Source organism: Lissotriton vulgaris, chromosome 6, assembly GCF_964263255.1.
Source record: "Lissotriton vulgaris chromosome 6, aLisVul1.2, whole genome shotgun sequence".
NCBI classification, from domain to species: Eukaryota; Metazoa; Chordata; class Amphibia; order Caudata; family Salamandridae; genus Lissotriton; species Lissotriton vulgaris.
The window spans coordinates 1,874,474,225-1,874,501,788 of NC_141694.1; positions in this window are offsets into that span (position 1 = coordinate 1,874,474,225).

Here is a 27,564-nt window from a genome sequence, read left to right on the forward strand (position 1 = left end):
TCTCACAGTTCCTATCAAACAAGAGAGACCACACAAATTATTGATGCCATTATACCGTCACAGATCAACATGAGCCAGGTGGTAAACAATGATAACATTCATAGCCCACACAATGAGTTACCTCGCAGGCATGCACCCCCAACCCCACAGAATGTTCATGCTCTCACACCATGCAAGAGCAAGTTTGTACATATCACCCTTGCCAATAGGTCCCCAGAATAGGGACTATTTTTGGCCCACCCCAGTTATTCCATTCCCCTGCATCCACCTACACTACACTGTGTTGCTACATCAACACCACCGTAAGGCAGCACTGACATCCAAGCAGCGCAGGCGGCCCAAGGGGAGCACTGAGACTGGAGGCCCACATGAGAGTCGAAGCAACCTGTCCTCCCCCCTTGCCACACACACGTAACAATGGCACATAAAGGCATCACCACTATCCTTACACTGAATGTGCGAGGCATGCACACTGCTCGCATGCGGTACACTGTATACGCGTACATCAAAAGTCATCATGCACAGATTGTGTTCTTACAGGAGATGCACCTTACCACAGGATAAGTCGCAAAGCTGCACAATCACTGGTGGGGAATCCTCTGCACCACGACATACTCGAACTATGCCAGAGGAACACTTATATGGGTGCGACCTGGCGTCTCATTCCTAGAGCAGTCCAGATCCATAGACCCAGACGGACGCTACTCCCTACTGCAGGGTCAACTAGATGGCCAACCCGTGCTGCTGGGAGTATATATGCGCCCACCCTGCACCAAAGCAAATTTTGGGACACCCTCTCCCTGGCCTTGAGCTCACATACACAGATCCCCTGGATAATGTGAGCGGATTATTACTGCATAAAAGATACAACACTAGATAGACCCTATCCCCCCTACACAGCATCCCCCATTATAATACAGGCAAAGAGATTTGCAACAAGGGCAGCACACTGGTCCTTAACGGATGCCTGGCGCACGCAATACCACATCACCAGGCTTTACTAATTTCACTCAGTGCCACATAGTCTCAAGGTACGGTCTCCCTCTATCTTACCTACCAAATTCTGACTCTGAATACCTAGGCAGGGTCTTCTTGGACCATGACGCCCACACACTCACGTTCCAGTGGCGCCCACCCCGGCCCCCTGTCCACACATGGCGCCTCCCCAGGAACTGTCTGGATGACCCGGTTTTTAAGCAGGCTCAGGCGAAGCACATATGGAACTACTTTTGGTACATTTCTGGTACAGCCACGACACGCAAAAAGTAATAGGATGCCTTCAATATTGTCAATTCGGGGCACATGTATTGAACACTTTACAGGGGTCCGTCCGTTCCTTGAATGCAACATCAAAACTACAGAGCAAACACTAGCCACACTCACACGGGAAACAGACCCAGCCAAAGCCACACCAGGTCAAATCGCTGTCACAAAGACTGCATATGCAGAGACACTACTGAGCCTGCGCCGATCTAATTTTGTGACGTAGGACAAAATACCTATGCACTCACAACCTAGATACAGATGTTTTATATTTTTTTGGTCTTATTTCAAAACAACAACGAGGGGCAGTTGTTGGTGTATGTAGCAATTGGATTTATTGCGCCAGCGGACACTTGTTTCATTGGAGTGGGGTACACTCCAAATCTTCCGGGCTAGATCCTAATGGAAAAGAAGGGTAATCCCCCACGACTGGTGATAATTCCAACCCAGTCCGGGTATCGGTGGATATTCCGGTAAAACACGTCAAAGGGGTCTAGGCGCACTTTAGTCAGAAGTCGAAAGAAATGGTCTTGCGCTGATAATGGGCCTGGACAGGTAAGGGCGATGCGGGTAAGAATTAAACTTTCTTTGTGAGCGAATGCTCAGAGACTGTCCAAAAATTCCACAATTAATACTGTAACAGTGTCCCAAGATAATGTTCCAAACCGGTGATCCAGGCGGAAAGATGCTGCCACAATGGGCGCTCAGTTCCAGCACCAACCCTCTAGCGATGCCCCGCAACTCTTCTCAGCGTCCTCTGCGTGCTGATGGGTGCATGAACCCATCAGCACGCGGAGGGCGCTGATGTCCTGGCCCATTATCAGCGCAAGACCATTTCTTCCACTTATTCACAAAGTGAAATACTGATACATATATTTAAATATTTAAACATTACTCGCTAATATATGTATTCACTAAGGTACACTTAATAAGCCAGTTATCCAATCATTTCTTTTTGAAAAAAACATTCATTAAGACAATAATTTAAACATTTATTCTTCCCTCGACCTTTACATATACATATATAAAACATATTTATTTTTTAGAAAGACACACATTCACTGGATCGTGTCATAAGTGATGTCACTGACCATGTCATGAGTGATGTAATATGTAATGTCATCAGCAGTGCATTACACGCGCAAGTTATAGTGAGTCCAACTAACTATAACGTGGAATTTCATTGGTTTTATGTCAGTAACATTTCCAGCTAACTATAACTGGTGTCAAACCTATGGTTTTTTCAGTGAATTTCATAGGTTTTTCAAATGCTACTTCCTAACTATAACGTGTGTAAAACCTATGTTTTTTTCAGTGAATATATATATATATAGGACCTAGCTACCATAGGAAATCTGCAACATTCTATTGGGAATTACTTTGGCACCGGTTGAGGAATTTGCGTGTAATTTTCCAAAATATTGGCCAGCTCCGCTCTGCTCCTTCCCTGAAAGATTCGGGGGGATTCGTGAAGTGGGGGCTGAGAAAAAAGGGGGGTCCCAAAACGTGTTTTCCCCATGCAATTTTCCATAGGACGTTCTGACACGGCTACAGCCCGAACCGCTGAACGGAATTACGCCAAACTTTGCAAAATTGTATGGACTGGTACACAGATGTGCCTTTGCTATATTTGGTGAAATTTGCTCCGGTGTTTTTTTTAAAATTAATTTTCAAAAACACATATATATCTATATGAGCTTATGGGTCCGTGCACCGTATGCGTACCGTACGCGTACCGTACGCGTATGTACGCGTACCCTTACGTGCGTGAGTGTGATCCTGATTGGCTGGTAGTCGACTGTCAACATTCCAAACTGTCCAAACCAGGAAGAGTTGGCCACCATCTTGTTTCTCAGGAGAACTGAGGCACAAGAGAGCCCAAAACAAGAGTAGAAAACACAAAAAGGGGGCAGGGTAGAGACCCGCAACCCCCTAGCTCTTCTCAGTACCATGTGCGCGTATGTACGTGTACCGTGCGTGTACCGTGCGCGTACCCCGTGATTTTATAAAATAAAATGTATATAATTTTGCCCATGGGGGTCCTTCTGGGACAACCTGAGAAGGGCTAATGGGGCAGGGGGTCTCTACCCTGCCCCCTTTTCGCATTTTCCACTCTTGTTTTGTGCTCTCTTGTGCCTCAGTTCTACTGAGAAACAAGATGGCTGCTCAGGTGGTACCAGAAGGATATTAACATATAAAAACGTTATTCTCTAATAGAATTTGCATTTACAAAACCTTTGAAATTTTCTAAAAAAAAAATATAGGTTTCACGCCTGATATAGTTAGGAATTAGCATTTAAAAAACCTTGCAAATTCCCTTAAAAATCCATAGGTTTCAGGCCTTATATAGTTAGGAATTAGCATTTAAAAGACCTTTGAAATCCACTGAAAAAAACATAGGTTTCAGGCCTTATATAGTTAGGAATTAGCTTTAAAAAAACCTTTGAAACTCACTCAAAAAAAGTTTTAGGGGTGTTATAGTTAGCTGAACATTTCACTCATACAAAACCATTGAAATTGCTCCTATATAGTTAGTTGTACTAACTATATTTCGCGCACCCTCAATGCACTGCTGATGATGTCACATATTAGATCATTCATGACATGGTCAGTGACATCACTGATGACATCTCAAATGACATCACTGATGACATTATCCATGTGACAATCAAATACACCCTTTCATACACAAGTAAAATCTTTCATCACTCTTTGTAAAATACAGAGTATCATATTTGAATCCAATGTCACAGCAATACAAGTATCTAAAAACCCACTCAGTGATTCATAGATGCATACACACATCTAATCACTTACCTGTAGATTCACTCATACATGCTGTCAATGGACAATAGAACACTATCAAACATACTTATACACCTATATCGACATTACACAGCAGCACACATCTTATTCACATATGAAGTCATCTTACTCACTTATGCAAACAATGGATCATACTTACATACTTACTTAACTACACACATATACAAACACCACTTCATCTATTCATTTAGATAGTAAGTCATACTTAGTGAATTATAAAATCATTATTACAAGTATATAGTTATCCATACAGTCATTAACACAATCATTGAGTCTTATGGATACTTATTTATATACAACAACTGAAACATACACTGCCTTTTATTTTTCTAGTTTGTTGGACATGTACCATTGAGAAATATATTTTCTCATCACCACACCCATAAAGAGATTCACTCACACAAACTGTTAGAACATGTAATTTTAACTTCATATATCTACTGAATAAACTACTCACACATCTTTGGACAGTCACACCCCCCCCCCCACCGAACCACACACACTTTCACTCTCCCATACAAATACTCAGTTATCTAATCAATAACTAATATAGACTTCCACATAGCTAGTAACCAACTGGAGAACCAGTTTAAAAAACAAGTGACAAAGTGATACAGATATTCACACAGTGTAGTCCCTATCCACTATATTTAGTGAGACACTATAAATTGGTCAAGTAAATAGTCAATTACACTGCTACTAAATACTCCATCCAAATATTTATTTATATATATCCACTCATTCTTCAATGCAAATTGCTATATATATAATGCATATTTAAAAAAAGAAGCAAACCACATTCACTGGATGATGTCATCAGTGATGTCATCAGTGATGTCATTTGAGATGTCATCAGTGATGTCACTGACCATGTCATGAATGATCTAATATGTGACATCATCAGCAGTGCATTGCGGGTGCGCGAAATATAGTTAGTACAACTAACTATATAGGAGCAATTTCAATGGTTTTGTATGAGTGAAATGTCCAGCTAACTATAACACCCCTCAAACTTTTTTTAAGTGAATTTCAAAGGTTTTTTTTAAATCTAATTCCTAACTATATAAGGCCTGAAACCTATGGTTTTTTCGGTGTATATATATATATATATATATATATATATATATATATATATATATATATATATATATATATACTGAAAAAACCATAGGTTTCACACAGGTTATAGTTAGGAATTAGCATTTAAAAAACCTTGGAAATTCACTGAAAAAACCATAGCTTTCATACATGTTATAGTTAGCTGGACATTTCACTCATAAAAACCTTTGAAATTCCCCTGTTATAGTTAGTTCAGCTAACTATAACTCGCCTGCCCACAATGCACTGCTGATGACGTCACATATAACATCACTCATGACATGGTCAGTGACATCACTCATGACATCACTCATGACATCTCAAATGACATCACTGATAATATCACTGATGACATCATCCAGTGAATTTTTTTTCTGAAATTTAAATATGTTTTCTATATGTGTATCACAAGGTCGATGGAAGAATGAATAGATAAATACATGTCTCAATGGATTTTTTTTGTAAAAATGACTGCATAACTGACTTATTAGGTGTATCTTAGTGAATACATGTATTGGAAAGTAATTTTTAAATATGTAAATATCTGTATCAGTGTCTCACTTTGTTTATAATTGGCTGCATGGGTTGGTGAGTAGCTACATGAGTGTCTATATGAGTTATCAGTTGGCTTTTTGAGTATCAGTATGAGTGTCTGTATGGTTTGGTGGGGAGTATTACTTAGCGCATAATTGCATGAATGAGTGACTCACTATTTGTATGTGTTTTGAAGACAGCATATATGCAGGACTGTATGGGTGGATAAGTGTGTGTATGGGTGTGTTAGTGACAGATTGACTGTCTCAATAGTATCTTTATGAGTAATTACATATGTTTTAATCTAATATATATGAGTATTGATGTATATAAGTGATTATATGTGAGAGTGAGAGATTGGAAGAGTTCCTGTATAAATAAGTATGTGTTTCTGTAAGTGATTGTTTAAGAGAGTAAGTATATGTACGTTTCTGTAAAAGTAAGTGTAGTGCTGTGTGTATATGCTGTATATGCAAATGTATGTGTGAAAGTTTATTTGCATGTGTGAGTATGTGTGTGAGTAAGTGTATGGATGAGTGTCGGTGTGTAACAGGATGTATAAGTGTATGAGTACATACGATGAGTGAGTACATGTATAAGTGACTATAAAGGACTGTTGGTGAATGAGTGGATGTGTATGTAGATGTTGGAATTGGAAGTGGTATCGGTATCTCCATTTTTTTGAAAATGTTAGTTTCTATTTTTGAATGGGTGTATCAAAGGTTATATTACGCTGAGAGGAGGTCTGCCACTCTTTCACAAGGATGATGTCATCAGTGATGTCATCAGTGATGCCATTTGAGATGTCATGAGTGATGTCATGAGTGATGTCACTGACCATGTCATGAGTGATGTTATATGTGACGTCATCAGCAGTGCATTGTGGGCACGCGAGTTATAGTTAGCTGAACTAACTATAACGGGGGAATTTCAAAGGTTTTGTATGAGTGAAATGTCCAGCTAACTATAACATGTATGAAACCTATGTTTTTTTCATTGAATTTGCAAGGTTTTTTAAATGCTAATTCCCAACTATATTGTGGCTGAAACCTATGTTTTTTTCAGTGAATATATATATGCACTGGAAAACTAAACACCCACTTCCATTACAAAGAAATGGAAACTTTGCATCTCTGCAACCTCTCTAATTTATCACCTTAGTCATCTTCCACTCAATCAACACAACAACCACAAATACACACACCTACTTGCTACCATTCTTAGCTGAGCTTATCAATTATTCTTCTTTAATTCAAATTCAAAGAGCAGGCCATTTATTCAGCCTTGTCGGTAACTACTACCCATGGATAGCAGTGGATAATTTGCACACTTCCGTCCTTTCTTGCTTCTTTTCTACCACACACTGGGACAGGTTTACAAGCCCCTTGCACCACTTTTGCATCATTTTTCCCACAAGCTTGTAAATCTGCTGAACTGTGTGTACTTTATGCACTAGCTTTCTTCCTTAGATGTTGTACTAGTTTCTCTTGCTCCCACTGCGGAATCCAACACCCTATCTGTGTAATGACCTGGAAATTTAAAGATCCACTTCACTGACAATGCAGTGGGTAGTGTTTGTCTCTCCAGCCTGTCTTATTTTTCAAGTTTTTCATCTTCCACTCAATCTACACATCATCCACACATACACACATCTAATTGCTGCATTCCTTAGCTGTGATTATCAACTATTCTTCTATTTTAGATTCATATTCAAATTGCAAGCCCTTTATCAAGCCTTTTTGTTGTAACTACTGTTCCAGGAATTCTGCTCATACACAGAACTATGCATAAAGACTTAGGACCTCAGTGAATTACGGTGTATCAAAATTCACCTTACTACACAAACTCCCTACCAGACTAGCAATCAGTGACTCATTGGTTCTTCGCCCTAAAGCAAAAAGATCAATGACTAGTCAACCGAGAACATGCAACTTAAATACATGAATTAAAGTGGATAACGAGCACTCTTTCATCATAGTCTTACACCAGTCCAAAACAAGATGTAAATAAAGACACGTGCAACTTTGAAATGTTTATTTCTAACACCATAATCTCATGCACAGTACCTTAGATAATACACCCAAACATATTATCAGAAACAAGGTTGTCAGCATTGTCACTATTCTATCAAATACAAACAGTAAGAGCATCCTATAATGTTAAAGGTAAACACATTTAAAATATACCTACATTTCACCCTCCCTGCCTAGCAGATTAGTTTATAATTACATAAAGTCTCATAGGATTACATGAACAGACCCATACCTCTGGTAGTCAGCAGTAGTGGATCACATTGAGTGCTCCACAAACTGTCAAGATACGAATGTTCTTCAACTGTGTTTAACTTTACCTCCACAATGCATTATGAAACGCACAAGTATCAGAGGTGGCCACAGCTGCATTCCTTGCTGTTCCATGCTCTCACTATACACACAAAACTAGCAAGTCAGTTTACAAATCTAGCATACCAAATGATTTTCATATAAACCAAAATAGTCAGCGTTCTCTAATTAATATCACAAGTACGTGTCGTGTGCAAAGTAGAGCAGGAAAGCAAAAATAGCGTGTAAGCTTCTAATAAACCCATGCTAACTTAACAAGGTGTGAGTGCAAGGCTCAGCCCCACGGCACCCTCCCTTGACTGAAGCATGAGATATAAACGTGGGCGAATTAGGAACGCAGAGTCCAAGCCTAAAAAGCAGAGTCAAGTTGACATTTCCCAAAACAAATTAGTCGCTCTTTGATAGAAAGCAGTAGCTAAATTATAAAGAATATGTAGAATCAAAGAGACTTAATCCAACAGTGCGTAAGCACAGTATGTAGCAACAGCCTCCAACAGGAAGTCATTGTTCTCATCTGAAAACATTTCAGCCATCCAATTCAATAGTGGGAATGAACATACATGTTCCTCAACAACCGGAGCCTCTATCACCATCAGAGGAAAACTCGGGTCATCTTCAATGTAACTGCATGCCAAGAAGTCATGCGCCGCTGCAAAAACATTCCAACGTCCCATTTTTCCATGTATCGCTGCTAAGGCCATAATTCCGCCGCCAGAACAGAGCAATTCATGAGCAACTAAGGAGCTCATCAGATGATCATAATCCGTGTTGGGAGACACCATACTACAGGGACACAAAACCAGGGCCCAGTCGAAATCGCAGCTCAGGCAGTGGAAGACAGGTTGAACGCATGTGAAAAAGGAAAATCGAAACGATAATCCATAAGCTGCACTCAATGTAGCCAGAGGCAGCTCTCGGTAATAACTAATCATTCGGTTGCAAACCGTCAACGGCCGGGACATATTGTCGTCTGCTACAGGATGTGCATCCATATTTATGTAAACATATTAATAAAAGCACACCAGCAACTAATTATTATTAAGCGCAATCCAACAAAGATGCTGGAAAAAATCGAATGAAAAAATCCCGAAAAGACACCAAATATACTTTCTACAGAAGTCACAAGGCCACTGCTTCTAACTTTAAAAAAGTAAGGTAACCCCGTAGTCAAGGACACATTAAATATACTCTAAATTAACTCCTCAAAATTCAGGATCATGTCTGCATTTAATAAATCATGCACTTCTGTGCGGGTGTTTGCTACATGAAGGACAAATGTTTCTGTAGCAGATATAACAGCGACCTCTTATTGAGACAATAGCGCTCTTATACGACTCATTTGCTTGACTCTGCTTTCAAGGTTGAAATCGACAGCCAGATCGAAACATCCAGCGTCCCATGCAGAGGAGTTAACACAAATTTTTTTTAATCAAACCACACGCTCAGTTACCGTAATCATGTAAGCGATGCCTGCTAACATTGCACAACAATCTTCATTATTTCAAAGTAAATAACTCCTGTTTCAAGTTAACTGAACGTTGTTATGATAGCAGGTGTCGGACTACCTTTCAAAACTCAGTCCAAATTAGGCACATCTTGTTTACAAGAGCCATGCAATTGTATGTGTCTACAAATTAAGGAGTGATCTGGTACTATTGTGCAATCCTTGCCATTCACATAGACTTCTTTTCCCTCCCTCAGGCACCTATATGTAAATGGTAATAACCAAGCTTCATGGACATAAGCGCTGCCAACACATCCATATCGGCCTATAGCATAGTATTTCATGCAAACCTCAAACTTAAAAAATAACGTTATGATACTGTGGATAAGCCACACACCTGAATTGGATCTCCAATGAGTGACCACTTCTAACCATTCTCATAGTGCGCCTTGTGCTCTGATTTGACAGTGAGAGAGTGATCGCGCCATAGTTTGTACTGCTAATCAGTCTCAGCATACGCTACGAATACGCTTTGAAGTTACGCGTTGCATCAAAGCTTCCGTATGACGTCATGTACGGCACCCCGTACACGAAACACGCAAATGTTTTTAATTGTTTAAAAACATATATTCATGTATTTTAAAAATCCTATATTACTTCTATATTGTATGAGTGGAGTTGCTAGCCCTCCGCCTGCTGGCCTTGACTCCACCACGCCCAGATCCGGTTCATAAGTACGCGTGATCTTCGCCACAAAACCATTAGCAAGCATATCGCTTTACCACACATATGCTTTTACAACTAGTATGTATTTACCACGCATGATAAACGCATAATCTTAATAATGTTTTTTTGTTGACAAACGCGTTGTAATGGCTGTGGCTTACGTCCTTCAAATTAGTTTGTAGGTATACGTGTGACCAAGATAAGTCTGATAAGATCATAGGCCAAGGACAAACACCGTGGAGTCTGTGGCAGGAAATCTCATCGATCACAGAGAAAATATGCTCAGAGTACAATGAAAGAAATAGGTATAATAAAAATAATGGAGGAAAACTACTAAAATGGCGGTTTAACAGAGCATGTAATCAACGTTTGGTGCCTCAACACAACATTTCAAATAAATATACATACAATATGTTTATTAATATATTACAAAAGTATAACACCTGATGACATTCACGACCCGGGAAAAGAAAGCGGCAAATTTAATACCTAAAATCAGGAGAGGTTTGCTTGGCGAACTTAAAGAAAAAGAAAAAAGGTGCACTTGCAAACAAGGCTGCGTAGGCGTAGAGAGTACAACTGATGCAGGAAAAAGAAACGGAAAGTTTTACATACTGTCATAGAAATATTGCTCTAAAAATTGCCCCTGGAATTTGCCCCCTGAGACCGAATGAATAAAACGGACTTCTAGTTTTTTTTCCCTTTTCCACCGCGTACGAGTACCATACGCGTACGCCGTGATTTTTTATTTTAAAAAAAAAATTGACCCTAAAAATCCATGAGAAAGCCTATAGGGTCAGAATGTTTCTACCCTGCCCCCTTTACTTATTTCTCAAGTTTGTTTTACTGTTTTCTTGTGACTCGCTTCTAGCGACAAACAAAACGGCTGCTAACACTTCCTTGTTTGCAGTGTTCACAGACAGTTGACAGCCAACCAGCATGCAGCTTGCGCTCGTAATTGAACGGATTTCCGTACACGTGTAGAAGTCTGTTGCTAGATATCGCTATGATTTTGCTTGTAATTTTCTCAGAAACTACTGAACGGATTTACACCATTTAACAAAAAGCACAATCTGCGAACCAAACTCTACCTCTCTACCAAATTTGGTGTAATTCCGTTCAGCCGTTTGGGCTGTAGCCCTGGCTAAAGGTCCCTATGGACAATTGCATGGGGAAAACACGTTTTGGGAACCTCCCTTTTTTCTCGGCCCCTACTTGACGAATCACCCCCAAATTTTCAGGGAAGGAGCAGATTTGAGCAGGCCATCTTCTTTGAGAAATTCGCAAAGATTCGTTCACCGGTGCCAAAGTTATTCCAAATAGAATGTTGTGGATTTCCTATGGAAATTAGGTCCTAACTATAACTACCTACTGGCGACCGCCAGTAGGTAACATATAAATAAAAAATTTAATTTATTCCCACATTACATCAAAACAAAACACACTTTTATATTGCTTGAACTTTTTCACCCTTTCCAACGGACAAAACTTTCAACCCTTCCCCCATTCCACAATCTGCCAGTTACCATAAAAACACTTCACCGAACACCTAACTCAGCACACAGGTGAAAAGTTCATCATACATTGTTGCAATTTAAAACAGCAAGTGTGCTTGACTCCAGAATATACCATCTTATCTTATGTAACGTTCTTTTCTATCAGCCTTTTAAAACACAGAAACATTCAACCTAGCTTACTGCAGAATGTTCTCGAACAACTAATCAATCCTTTTTTTTTTTAAACTACATATTGTCCACCATTTTAGAAAAAATCTCACTTTTCAAACTGCTAATTCATTTACAGAGACCTTCAGAGTGCATCCAGACCTCTCTTCAAGATGCTTACAGTGTGAATTGTGGGACACAGCTATATTTTCTGGAGTCAAAGGTACACAGGATTGAAAGGAATTCACAAAGATCTACGTTTACCAAATGTAGACATGAATTGGATTGGACAGAGAGGGTTAAAGTGGCACCAATTGATGCCATTGGTGAAATAATTTTTGCATCTCGAACACCCTAACGTCATAATTGTGCACTGTGGTGGCAATGACCTAGGCACTTTGACAGGGTTAGGTCTGGAAATGCTTATGAAGGACACCTTTAGAGAATTAATGGCACTTTTCCCCCAAACTGCCTTTGTATATTCTAATATATGCTAAAGGCAGAAATGGAACTGGACGAACCACTATTGTCAACAGATTGAAAAAGCTAGGAAACATGTGAATGAATCTGTTTCTGCTTTTCTCCGAGACTAGAGAATGGGGTCCATTTACAACAACAATCTGCGTTTCAATATGCATGGCATCTATAGGAGAGATGGTGTTCATTTTACAGATGAAGGGAACAGAGTCTTCCTTATAAACGTAAGACTCTGCATCGGTACTTACTTGTAGGTACTAAAATCTCCCAATAAATACAAGGGCTCTTTTTAGAGCCACACAACACATAAACAAATAGACTTCATAAATATCTAAAATTATTTTTATTTTTCATGCTTAGCTACGCTTATGGGACGACTTCCAATCTTCCAGCTGTACGTCGTCCATACGTGCTTGGTACGCGCACAATAAATCTACCATGAAAAAATATAGCCTTTATCTCTAATTTTCTATAATTCCGGAGGACCCCATCCCCCGGGGCTTAAATCTAACGTTCTGGACCGTGGGAACAGACCTGGGGCCTCCACGGTCCTAGCCGGCTCCCCACTTCCTGCGGGAGCCGGCATTGCTATTCGTCACAGAAAGCAGCTTTCATGCTTCATTCTACATTCAAACATGATTTCAACAGTTATACGTTTTATAAAATAATATAGTACTACACGCTAAAGCAGAAAAGTCAGCACAAATATGATAGAATAGAAAATACAAAAAAAAACATATATACTTCTACACTCAACAAACTCGTAAGCAGAGTACACAGTTTAATTTAGAAGCACCCTATCACAACTAGTTTTTGAAACGCATTGTACAATATAATGCGTCACAAAATAGGCTACATACATGGTGACTCTATTGTAACGCAGCCGCATCCCATGGAGAAAGTTGCGGTGGGACAGGCTGGCGGGGGAGGGGCAGGGTGGTGGGTGATAAACAACAGAATCTGGATGATTGCAGGTAAGTAAACAATTAAATTAATAAAACAAATTTCGTTCCGTGCCCTGCATCGCATGGCGCGCTACGAAATTCGTTTTATTAATATCGTCTCCCACCCTGCCCCTCCCCCGCCCTGCCTGCCTGTCCCACAGTAACTCCTTCCACGGGATGCGGCTGTTGTAACGTCACATAGAAAAAAGAAAGCCACTCTTACACTACCAGGAAAACACAACAGTATATGGCCCACATTTCCATTGTAGTGATTTCTTAGTTGCAGCTCTAGTTGTCAGCCACACCACACCCATCCATCACATTTGTCACTACACATGTGACCCTACCTTTAAAAAAGACTGAGCGCACGTGTTGTTCTCCATTTTACAGTTGTTCCCAAAGCACCGAACAAGGGTCCCACTACTACATGTGTGGCCTCTTTGGTCACTGAGTTAGTGGTGCCCGAAGCACTGAGCAGGTGAAGGACCTGCGATGATGGGAGCACGAGTATGTGGTTAGCCATACAGATATCAAGACTCGGCCCCCCATATGAGACTTCTTTGTTGGAGATCGTGACTACATCATGAAGAAAGTATTGTTTCCACAAAAGGTGAGCAGTGAGACTTGAGTACGCATCAAAAGGAGTCAAAGGGTTGTACCAGACTTGATACACAAATGCAACTTAATATTTTAGACGAACGCACTCCTATATAATGTATTAATTTACTTGTTTAATTTTTTCTCAATAGCAGTAACGTTTTTATAATCGCTGAAATGTCCGGAATATATTCACAATACAAACAAGGACATATTATTAAAGACCGCTGTGAAAATTATCGCTGTTTTATCGGCAGGAAATTGATAATACGGCCTTGTTATTTCCCATAGAAGTCGATGTTAACACCAGAACATGGATTCTATGCGAATTAAAAAGGACGTATTATCAAGCCCATTCTCGCCGTTTTAACAGCTCTTTAATGCCGATAAAACGCTGATAGTTTTATCACCGGTCCTTGGTAATATGCCCCCTGGTTCGTAGAAATATGACAATGAACGTCTATAAAAGTGCGATGTTATTTAACTCCAAATTAATATAGCAACATTTACAAATCATAATATCTTTCTTTTAATTTCTTTTGGATGTACAACTTCACAATGGATTATGTAACAAGGTCGACAGCAATAGCACAAGGTGAGCAAAGAACCTTGTTTCTAAAAAACTACATGTTATATGTAAAAGGAGACAATCTTTAGTAGGCAGCAGGCACGCAAAACACACATTGGCCTAACGAGGCTTCAGCTAGGATGACATACCTTCCTCCGCCCATACACAGTCGCACCCTAGTACGTCACAAGTCTTTTAAAGACATTTTGCTTGTTAATGAGGTATTGATGCCCCACCACCCCGCTTATAGCCCCTGCAGCTACACTCTTCTTTTTCCTTGAACTCAAACCCTCCCCCAAAAATGTTTTACTGTGGTTGCGCCTTTGCCTTCAGGACCCCCCCCCTGTCGTGTGTGTCTCCCACGTTTTAATGTCCTTTTTTCTCTTTCTCTCCCTTACTTTCTCACATCGTTTCTCTTTCTTTTTTCAAGCTTTGGACGCTACTATCTCCACTCTGCTGTATACAACCTTATCTGAATTGAAATAGATAACTGTCTTGATTACAGTGAAGGCTTCTTCCACACATAGAGACCCATTGCTGTATTTCTATCTAGGACCCTAATTCAATATTCCCGATTCATGCCCTTATGTGGTTATAATAATAGTATCCTTATAAAGGCATAAGAATCATATCCATATTCAGTTATAGCACATGCAGGCAAAAGCACGGAAAGGCTACTCCTATAGACTCCTAGAAAGCACAACATGTTCTTTACACAAACCAAGCCTCCAGCAGCCCGGGAATCCCCTCCTGCTCTTGTTTTGATTTGCACAAGAACTCCTGGAGTCCAGAAAGAACTGTTAGTTCTCAGTGACGTCTTATGTCCAACCTTACGTCAAACCCGGCACCTTTCAGGTATAAATATACCAACGTTGCCTTAAGCAAACGCACGGTGGTGTGGAGCAGAGCGGTTATCTACTTATCCGAAGCCCAGCTGATGCGAGAGCCGAAGGAAGCCACCCCTCCCCTTTGACGCGCTGGAGAAACTGCCTTTTCTCATGCGGAGAAAATCCAGCTTCGGTGTTCCCGAGTCAACCTTGCGGGTTGCTGGGAAATCGAGTACTGAGAAACGAGATACAAGACCTCCTTCATTCTATAACCAAGGTACGGAGCTGATTAAAACCTTAGAGAGAATTCTTGATTCCGATACTTGGCAAATAACTTAACTTTAACTTAAAACTGCTACTTACTTACTCCTTCCCACGTATTAGGCTTAGGTCAGGTACACCGGGGTAGGCGTATCTTAGAAGCACCAGTTGAGTTTGTTAGTCAATGTTTTTATGTACGTATATATTTTATCCATTTTGGCTGTTCGAGCAGTAGTGGACCCCCCTCCCCTAGCGCCTTGAGACCCTCTGGGTGAGTAGTGCGCTATATAAATGCTTTGATTGATTGATTGATTTATTTTAAGTATCATATGGCTAAGAAACGATATCAATGCTTTTACAGTATTATTTCATAATACTACTTTTACTGTACGCACTTTACTTTATAATAAGTATTGCAATTGTGGCAATTCATTTCTCTTGCATGAGAAAGAAGAGTGCTCAATAAAATAATGCGTGTTAATGAGGTATTGATGCCCCCCACCCCGCTTATAGCCCCTGCAGCTCCACTCTTCTTTTTCCTTGAACTTCAACCCCTCCCTCCCCCGAAAATTTTGACTGTGGTTGCGCCTCTGCCTTCAGGAACCCCCCCCCCCTGTCATGTGTGTCTCCCACGTTTTAATGTCCTTTTTTCTCTTTCTCTTCCTTACTTTCTCACATCGTTTCTCTTTTTTTTTTAAAGTTTTGGACGCTACTATCTCCACTCTGCTGTATACAACCTTATCTGAATTGAAATAGTTAACTGTCTTGATTACAGTGAAGGCTTCTTCCACACATAGAGACCCATCTTTCAATCACCCCAATGGCACTAGGTGACAAAGAATTTTGGGCCATATTATCAAGGACCGGTGTTAAAATTAGCGCCGTTTTGTCAGCAGGAAACTGCCGATAAAAACGGTGATAATGGGCTCGATAATACACCTTTGTTAATTCCAATAGAAGACCATGTTAACTCAAGAACATGGGCTTCTATGGGAATTAACAAGGGCGTATTATCAAGCCGATTATTGCTGTTTTATCTGCCGTTTCCTGCCGATAAAATGGCAATAATTCTATCACCGGTCCTTGATAATATGCCCCTTTGTTTCCGAAACAAACACAAATTATTTGTGAAAGGAGAGACTAGGTAGTCTGCAGCACCTTCACTGAGTAGAAATGTATAATTACCTCGGAGCAGTGAGAATAGATAGGTTACAATAGTCCGACAAACATATCTACAAGTTTATTACGCCACTTTTCTGTCACTTTGAAACATTTGTTTCCCCCTTGTGTCATTTACATTTGTTTCCCCCTTGTGTTCTCCGCTCTGTGCTCCGTGTAACGCTGTTCCTCTGTGACTCCTTTTGTTGTATCCCCTGGTGTATTTGCAGGCCCCTGTTTATTTTTGTATCCCCGTTCTGTTAGTTTTGCACCCCTGTGTTTTTGGCGCCCCCGGCCCCTGCCGCTCTTCCCGCCACCTCCCCGCTCCCTGCCCCTCCTCTGCAGCCCTTCCAGTTCGCCCTTCCCGAGCCCCGCTCCCCGCCTCCCAGCTTCCCCTCCCTCCCACTGGGCCATATAGGACGAGGTGAGCGAGGTGGTGAGCAGTGACCTCTGTCCCTCTGGGCCGGTCACCCCCATGCACCTCGCACACTCCTCGTGAGTGCGACCAGGCGGCCCCTTGTTCCCGCCTACTGCCGCCGACGCTGCCCGCAGCTGTGACCCTGTGACACCGCTGATTGCTGCTCCTGCCCCGCCTGCGCCGCGTTGTTATTGCATTTACATTTGTTTCCCCCTTGTGTTCTCCGCTCTGTGCTCCGTGTAACACTGTTCCTCTGTGACTCCTTTTGTTGTATCCCCTGGTGTATTTGCAGGCCCCTGTTTATTTTTGTATCCCCGTTCTGTTAGTTTTGCACCCCTGTGTTTTTGGCGCCCCCGGCCCTTGCCGCGCTTCCCGCCACCTCCCCGCTCCCCGCCCCTCCTCTGCAGCCCTTCCCATCCGCCCTTCCCGAGCCCCGCTCCCCGCCTCCCAGCTGCCCCTCCCTCGCTCTGCCCCCCCACTCTCCACTTATGGCAGAGTGGCCCACGCGCAGCGTGCACGCGCAGCGGGCGCGCCCTAAGCACGCCGAAGGTGCGCTAAAGGTAAGCCTGTCTGCGCCCGTCCGCGCCTGGACCGCGCCCAGTGCCAGGACCCCTGGCCCCCGCAGACCCCAGCCCGCCCGCCGAACGTACGACGCCGCCACCCTCAACGCACTCAACGCCGGCCGAGTCCCGGGCTGCTACTGTGCCACCCCGAGACGCACCCACGGACCCTTCTGCTGCAACTCCTGCAAGTTCACCTGCATCCGGACCGGCACTAATCCAGCACTAACCAAGACCAAGACGAGCAACAGCAGCAGCCACCTGAAATGCATCCTGCTCAACACCCGCTCCGTCCACAGGCACGCCATCGAGATCTGGAACCTGCTCGACACCACAGCCCCAGACGTCGCCTTCTTCACGGAAACCTGGATAAACGCCTCCTCAGCGCCCAACATCGCCATCGCCATCGCCATCCCAGATGGCTACAAGATCATCCGAAGGGACCGCATCAACCACACCGGAGGAGGCATCGCCATCGTCCACAGGAACACCATCCGCATCACGACCAACACCGACGACACCCTCGCAACCGCCGAGCACCTGCACTTTCAGGTCCACATCAACCCCAAGACCACCCTCAGAGGCACCCTCATCTACAGACCCCCGGGACAGCGCACCCAATTCAGCGAAGACATCGCCGACTTCATCAGCCCACACGCCCTCTGCTCCGCTGACTACATCCTCCTCTGGGACCTCAACTTCCACCTGGAGAACAACAACGACCGCAACACCACCACCCTGCTGGACAACCTCGCAAACCTCGGACTCAAGCAGCTGGTGACCACCCCCACCCACTATGCCAGACACACACTAGACCCCATCTTCTCATCCAGCAAGGACATCGCCTTCAGCCATGCCTCCACTGGACGGACCACAGCTGCGTCCACTTCAGCTTCGGAAGGACCACGATCCACTACCACCAGCAACAGGTTGCACGCAGGAGCTGGAACAAGATCACAGCCGACCAGCTCGCGACCTCCCTGAGCATGAACCCTCCCACCAGCACAACAAACCCAAGCCAGGCGGCCACCAACCTCACAAAGTGGATCAGCGACTGCACAGACGAGCTCGCCCCCCTGAGGACCCCGCCTAGCAGACCCGGTAGCAAGAAAGCACCATGGTTCACGGACGAACTCAAAAGCTCCAAGAAGAACTGCCGAGCCCTCGAGAGAACCTGGCGTCGAGACCCAACACCGGACAACATGACTGCCCTCAAGCTCGCCACCCGAAAACACCACCAGCTCATCCACGCCACCAAAAAAACTGCATTCAAGGATCGACTGGACAACAACGCACACAACAGCAAGGAACTCTTCAACATTGTCAAAGAGCTCTCCAACCCGAACGCCGGAAACAACGACATCACCCCTTAGCAAGATTTCTGCAACTCCCTCGCCTCCTACTTCCACAACAAGATCGCAGACATACACAACAGCTTCAGCACTCAACCGACGAACGCCACGACCGAACCACCGCCCCCCACCACCACCCTCCGCGCCTGGACTCCGATCAGCACCAAAGACACCGTCCGCACGATGAACTCCATCCACTCCGGATCTCCGACCGACCCCTGCCCTCACCACGTCTTCAACAAAGCCAACGCTGTCATCGCACCTCACCTGCGGGACATCATCAACACCTCCTTCGACACCGCTACCTTCCCGGAGAGCTGGAAGCACGCCGAACTCAGCGCCCTACTCAAGAAGCCATCGGCCGACCCCACCGACCTCAAGAACTACCGCCCCATCTCGCTGCTCCAGTTTCCTGCAAAAGTCATTGAGAAGACCGTCAACAAGCAGCTGGCCACCTTCCTCGAGACGAACGGATCCCTCGACCCCTCGCAGTCTGGCTTCCGGGCCAACCACAGCACCGAGACCGCCCTGATCGCAGCCACCGATGACATCCGAGCGCTGCTCGACAACGGAGAAACAGCGGCCCTCATCCTCCTCGACCTCTCCGCGGCCTTCGACACTGTCTGCCACCGTACCCTAGTACAACGCCTCAGCAACGTCGGAGTCCAGGAGAAGGCACTGGAGTGGATCACCTCCTTCCTCGCCGGAAGGACACAGAGAGTCCGCCTCCCTCTGTTCAGATCTGAAGCCACCGAAGTCATCTGCGGCGTTCCTCAAGGCTCCTCGCTCAGTCCAACCCTCTTCAACGCCTACATGAGCCCCCTCGCAGACATCACATGCCAGCACAACCTCAACATCATCTCCTACGCCGACGACACCCAGCTGATCCTCTCCCTCACCAACGACCCCACCACCGCCAGAGCCAACCTTCACGAAGGGATGAAAGAGGTATCCGAATGGATGAAGAACAGCCGCCTGAAACTGAACTCGGACAAGACGGAAGTCCTCATCCTGGGATCCTCACCCACCGCTTGGGACGACTCCTGGTGGCCCCCCGCCCTAGGCAGCGCACCCAAACCAACAGACCACGCACGCAACCTGGGCTTCATCCTGGACTCCTCCCTCTCCGTGACCAGACAAGTCAACGCTGTCTCCTCGTCGTGCTTCAACATCCTGCGCATGCTACGTAAGATCTTCCGGTGGATCCCCACCGAGACCAGGAAGACGGTCACCCAGGCCCTCGTCACCAGCCGTCTGGACTACGGCAACTCCTTCTACGCCGGAACCACCGCCAAACTCCAGAAGAGACTCCAGCGGATCCAGAACGCCTCAGCACGACTCATCCTGGACATCCCCCGTCGCGGCCACATCTCCGGACACCTGAGAGACCTGCACTGGCTCTCGGTCAACAAGAGAATCACCTTCCGTCTCCTCACCCACGCACACAAAGCCCTACACAACCAAGGCCCAGGATACCTCAACAGCCGCCTCAACTTCTACGCTCCCAAACGCCAGCTTCGATCGACCGGCCACGCCCTCGCCGCCGTCCCCCGCATCCGAAGAGCCACCACAGGGGGACAGTCCTTCTCCTACCTCGCCGCCAAGACATGGAACTCCCTCCCCACCCACCTCCGCCTGACCCAGGACCACCTCGCCTTCAGGAAGCAACTCAAGACCTGGCTGTTCGAGCAGTAGCGGACCCCCCTCCCCCAGCTCCTTGAGACCCTCTGGGTGAGTAGTGCGCTTTATAAATGCGATGATTGATTGATTGATTGGGGAAAGTGACGCAAGAAGCTTGTAAATCTACGTCTGACTTTTCAAGAAAAAATCTCAACTCCAAACTCTGCGAGACAGTTTTAATGTTGTTTTCTCTCTCTTTCTCTCTCTCACTCTCTGTGACATAATTTCTCTTTCTCTCTTAAACTTATCAACACTGTTGTCTGCTTGGACGCATAGAAGATCAGCCAAACAAGTCTGCTTTTTTACATTACTATTGTGCCACTTTTGTGTCAGTAACGCAGTTGGCAGTTCCATATAGACACCACTTGAACGCGCCAATATAGCAAGTGAAATGTACCATCCACACTACACTCGTAAAACCGTAGTGTTACCTTTATTTCTGAAAGGAGAGAATGCGTAGTGTGCAGCAGCTTCTCTGTGTAAAATGAATAATTTCCTCCGAGCAGTGACAACAGATAGGTTACAACAATCTAGCAAACATATCTACAAGCGTATAACGCCACTTTTGATGTCACTTTTGACATGGGGAAAGTGACGCAAGGAGCTTGTAAATCTACGTCTGACTTTTCAAAAAAAATCTCAACTCCAGACTCTGTGAGACAGTTTTAATGTTGTTTTCTCTCTCTTTCTCTCTCTCACTCTCTGTGACATCATTTCTCTTTCTCTCTTAAACTTATAGACACTGATGTCTGCTTGGACATATAGAAGATCAGCCAAACTGAAGTTGTGAATTCAACTGGCCGAAGTGTTTGGCCGCAGTGTTTATACAACGGTAAGCACAGACGCCTAGATCTACAAAGCCTTCATTGCAAACTATTAGAAATACGTCTGCATCTTTACAATCCCGTTGTGCCACTTTTGCGTCAGTAACGCAGTTGGCACTTCAATGTAGACACCACTTGAACGCGGCACTATAACAGAAGTGAATTGTACCAGGTACACTACACACGTAAAACCGTAGAGTTACATTGACTTGTAATGCGTCAGCTCATTTACTCACATCTACATAATTCTAAACTCTAATTTTCTTTTTTGCTTTGCAGATTATCAATCGGACATCTTTTGCAGTCCTTTTCACAATTTGTTTATAATATTGTATTTTGTAAAGTTATTTTTCTAGTTGCTGCTAATATAGTTATAATTAAGTTTTGTTTACAGTTATTGTTTTAATAAAAGTTAATTAAAAAAATAACATACTTCTTTTATTTTGTGTTGGGGGGGTATGATGGTCCACAATAAATAATGTTGAAATACTGTAGTAAAATGTTCAAGACTAGGATTGAAAAGTACTGAGTTATATTTCCTCTGGATAGACTACAACTTAGAAAAGAAATCAAAATAATACAAAACAATGTGTACCACATTTACAAACCTCATACGACATTTTCCTGTGCAAACCTACCCCCCTACAAAATTAAATGTGTGCGCCTCAATGATGCCCCTCAAACCACGGAAACAATGAGCCCACAAAAATTTCTATATTGTATGAGGGGCTGCGTTGCCCTCCGCCTACTGCCTTGCAGACCACGACGCCCAGACCCAATTGCTGCACTGTCCATTGGGAGGAAACAGCCATTATAACGCAGTCATACGCACGCGTGATCGTCACGGCGAAGCCATTAGCACGCATGCCTTTACCATGGCTGCTTTAACAACTAGTATACATTTACCACGCATGATAAAGGCATATTCATTATAATGTCTTTCAGTTGACGAACACGCGTTCTAATGGCTGTGGCTTACATGCTTCAATTTAGTTTGTAGGTATACGTGTGACCAAGTCTGATAACATCTGAGGCCAAGGACAAATACCGTGGTGTCTGTGGCAGGAAATCTCATGATCACAGAGAAAATAGGAAGATGTTAAAATGAAGGTAACAGATATAATAAAAATATTGGTGAAAAATTACTAAAATGGCAGTGGACGGAGTATGTAATCAACTATTGGCGCCTCTGCACTATGTTTCAAATTAATATAGATAGACTATGATTATTAATATATTACAAAAGTACAGCAGCCGATGACACACACGACTCGGGAAAAGAAAGCAGCAAATTTAATACCTGAAATAAAGAAAGGTTTGTTTGTTGAACTTGAAGAAAAAGAAAAAAATGTGGGCTTGGAAACGAGGCTGCAGATGCGTACAGAGTACAACTGCTGCACAAAAAAACAACTTGTTTTACATACTATCATAGAAATATAGCTCTTTTTTTAACCAGTAAACTTAGGGGCATATTATCAAGGACCGGTGTTAAAATTATTGCTGTTTTATCTGCATGAAACTGCAGATAAAATGGCGATAATGGGCTTGATAATACAGCCTTGTTATTTCCCATAGAAGCCCATGTTAACACCAGAACATCGACTTCTATGGGAATTAACAAGGGCATATTATCAAGCCCATTATTGCCGTTTTATCGGCAGTTTCATGCCCATAAAACGGCGATAATTATATCACCGGTCCTTGATAATATACCCCCTGGTTCTCAAAAAGAACTCTGTTTTTTTTCTTTTAGCCCCAATGCCCCCACGATCCTAGACGGCTCCCCGCGTCCTACCAATCTGCTTTCCTACTTCAAAGAGAGAGCAGATTAACTTGCTTTCTCTTTCAAATAGAAAAAACGGTTTGCTATGGTAAACTGGGAGCGGCGTCGCGGTGACGGTACTGCCCTACCATAGCAAACAGCAGTGTCCCAGGGGGAAGTCACCCCGACACACTGCAAGAGCCGGCCCTGGGAAATGGTGCTCCCCAGGACCATCAATGGTTCCACTAAGGGGGCCGCGCGACGCCCTCCCAACATTAATAAAAAAAATCCAAACAGTGCAGGTACCCAGAGCTGGAAGGTCATTTTACATATTACTGCCCCAGAAAGGGGGCGTTCCCCGCGGCGAGTACAGGGAGAGAGGGAGGGAGAGCTCAAAACATTTTTTTTTTACAAAAAGCCCCAAGGGGTGCCGCTCCCCGAGGCTGCAGGAAGGAGGACCGTAAACCCCCATGCATACTTCAAAATAAAACCAGAGGAGTGGCATTTCCCAGTGCTCGGGGCACCTTACAAGCCCCCCATTATGGAAAAAAATTGCCCCCGTAATTTACCCCCTGGACCTAATGAATAAAACGGACTTCTAGTTTTTTTTCACCTTTTCCACCGCGTACGAGTACCACACGACTACCACTTGATTTTTTATCTGAAAAAAAATAAAAATTGAGCCTTAAGATCTTTGCACCACCCCCTGAGCAAGCCTATAGGGTCAGAATGTTTCTACACTGCCCCCTTTCATTATTTCTCAACTTTGTTTTACTGTTTTCTTGTGACTCGGTTCTCGCAACAAACAAGATGGCTGCCAAGACTTCCTGGTTTGGAGTGTTGACAGCCAATCAGCATGCAGCTCGTAATTGGACGGATTTCCGTATGCGTACGCCGCAATTTTTCATTAAAAAAAAGCCTAAACATACATGTACCACCCCTGAACAAGCCTATTTGGTGCTCCCCAAGACCATGCAAACTTTCCTTATTTCTCAACTTTGTTTTACTGTTTTCTTGTGCCTCGGTTCTACCGAGGCACAAGACGGCCGCCAACACTTCCTGGTTTTGACTGTTGACAGACACTTGACAGCCAATCAGCATGCAGCTCGCGTTTGTAATTGAATGGATCTTCGTACGCGTGGAGAACTCTGTCTCTAGATATCACTATGGTTTTACTTGTAATTTTCTCAGAAACTACTGAACGGATTTACACCATTTTACAAAAAGCACAATCTGCAAACCGAACTCTACCTCTCCGCCAAATTTGGTGTAATTCCGTTCAGCCGTTTAGGCTGTAGCCCTGGCTAAAAGTCCCTCTGGAAAATTGCATGGGGAAAACATGTTTTGGGACCCCCCTTTTTTCTCGACCCCCACTTCACAAATCACCCCCAAACTTTCAGGGACAGAGCAGAACAGAGCAGGTCATTTTCTTGGAGAAATTCGCAAAGATTGGTCCACCGGCGCCAAAGTTATTCCAAATAGAATGTTGTGGATTTCCTATGGAAACTAGGTCCCAACTATAACTACCTACTGGCGACCGCCAGTGGGTAATATACACACATATACACATACATATATATATATATATCTTTTTTTTCTTCCTTCGTGGTATATTAACACATTTTCACTCATAACACACCCGTTACATGGGAAAGTGAATTTATCCAGCGCTATTATAATAATTCAAATAAAGTCCTTATGAGTTATTAACCATGCATAATTTAATTGTATGATTTTCAACATAAAAAGAAGGATATTGTTCAAACAGCAACAGTCCCGCCCAAGTGGGCATATTTATTGGGGCAATGATGGTCAATAATTCATTCGTAGCAATTCAAATACAGTTCTTGTGGGTTTGTAACCTTGCATGATTTCATGGTATGATTTACAACATGAAAAGACAAATTTAGTCGAATCAGCAACAGTCCCGCCCCAGTGGGCATATATTTATGGGGGCAATATCCTACAGGAATATGCAATGGTCTACTCCTTATGATTTCCCATGTAACGGGTGTGTTATGAGTGAAAATGTGTTAATATACCACGAAGGACAATCATTATAAGTATATGTAAATGACTAGCTTAAAATGTCTGCCACAAAGAGTTTGTTGTGGAACTTCAGTCCTACTTCACTGTTTATTCACAAGTATGTAAATAGCACAGTCACTTTCACAGCTTTACCGTGAACAAGCCGTAACTGGCGAAACGCGTCGGTGGGCAGTTGCCACTTTTGCCTGAATAAAACATCTTGTTCAAAGCATCCAGAGGTATCCTGCGTTATTTCCTTCTGGAGAGGGGAAATTGCGAGTGAATTTCATACAGGGTGACCGGCACCCGCGCAGGATCGCAACCGATTGAGCGCCAGGAGCAACCGGACTTTTGTGGACGTAAGAAATTTCAATGCGCCTGGTGCCCCGCGGATTCAATCCTTTTCCAGCCGTAATCGGAGGAATAAAGCTCCGAAACCGAACTTAGGAAGAGCTGGTGGACTGAAAGAAGAAAGGTAGAAGAATTCAAACGCCGGTAAGCAGCGTGCTATGTAAGCAGTATCGGCAAAACCCGGAGAAAAACTCCAGTGTGAAGTCGGTGTTTGGCGGGTGCTCTGACGAAAAACCTGCACAAAGGCCTATACACTGGGGTACAGGCTTGACTTTAACCTATTCTTTTTCGAGGAGGTTGAGCGAGGGAGTACGTATATACAACGTGTCTGTCCGTCGCATCTGGATGTTAACGCATTGGAATACGCGCTTTTACCAAAGAAAATAAAGGTAATAAGATGGCAGCTAGAACTGAAGCCAAACGTAAAGAAATGTCAGATCATCTCTACGCACGATACGATTGAGGATAATCAAAGTACCAAGGAACACTCTCTGCTAAACAATGAGGTACAAACACAGCAAATTATTTGACAAAATTACAAAGCTACACCGCAAAGAAGTATCTAAATGGTGGGAGGCGGAATCACTGCAAAAATACATCGACGTGGGGCGTGTACCCCGAGGTCTGAGGGTATACACGATCCCTACTTATGAAAATCCAGACCCCGAAATGTTGGAGGAGTGGTCAGGAAATTCCAAAGATTGCTCCATAACCATGATGAGGATATTGATTAAATATGCCCTTAAGGACAGAGCCGAATTATTGGAGCAAATTGAGAGTGCACTAACGGAGGCAGCTACAATAACTACACAGGAAAAAATTCAAGAGCTTATGACCAAACTTGAAGGGCAGTTGGTCAAATTGAAAGAGGACATTACCAGCAAAAAGCAAAGAAAATGTATTCGAGACTATAAAGACTATCAATCTGGCAGAACGCTAACGTTTCACAGGAAATATGATCATCTTTTTAAGAAAGCAAGTGAAACCATTCCTTCAAACACAACAGGCAATATGACAGCATAGGCAGCTAACACTACTGTCGAAGAAAGTGATATATCAGATGGCAATCTATCAGATGCCTCAGTTGGAAGAGGAACATCTCAGACCACGGTGAGAGGATGTGGTAGGATTAATTTTATCACACAGTTCCAAATGCTAAACCAAGCTAAACTGAACCCACCAATGGGACAAGATGAGCAGGTTTTTCGGAGAGGCCGAGGACGAGGATTTCGAGGCAGAGCTGGAGGATTAAGAGGAACAAGAAAGCCAGGAGGAGAAGGAAAAGAAGATTCCAACAAAGCCAGTCCAATGGTAACCCAAGCCAGAAGAGGAATGAAATGACGGTGATGAACTTATCTAAACGTGAGTTGACTACTACTGATATTGATATTTTGGCGCTAGGATTTTCTTTTTGTCCCACCCGCAAAATGGATTATGTGCAGACATGCATAGACACTTTTTGCTTTGTGCGGAAATTAAAACTAAAAAAGTGGTTCCAATTTCATGCGCCAAATAGAAGTACAGACTTGGGAGCTGGCTCTCAGGGGGCCCTATGTTTATCAGACATTGAGACACTACAAACTGTCACTGAACTAGATGAGGATATTGAACATCATGAAGATCCTCTATTGAATCTAGACAATTTAGAGATGACCATTGACAAACCTTGCAAAAGTGGTTTTAAGCCCAAATCTACATTCTTACCTGTTGTACATTGCGATGCAATAGATGTGTTTGAGAAAAGTGTCATCAGAGACTTAAAAAAATTACGCTATTGCAAGAAAGACTGGGATAAATGCAATTTAACTTTAGCACAATTAAAAGCATTAGAGAACCTCAAAAGTGACAAATCCATTGTAA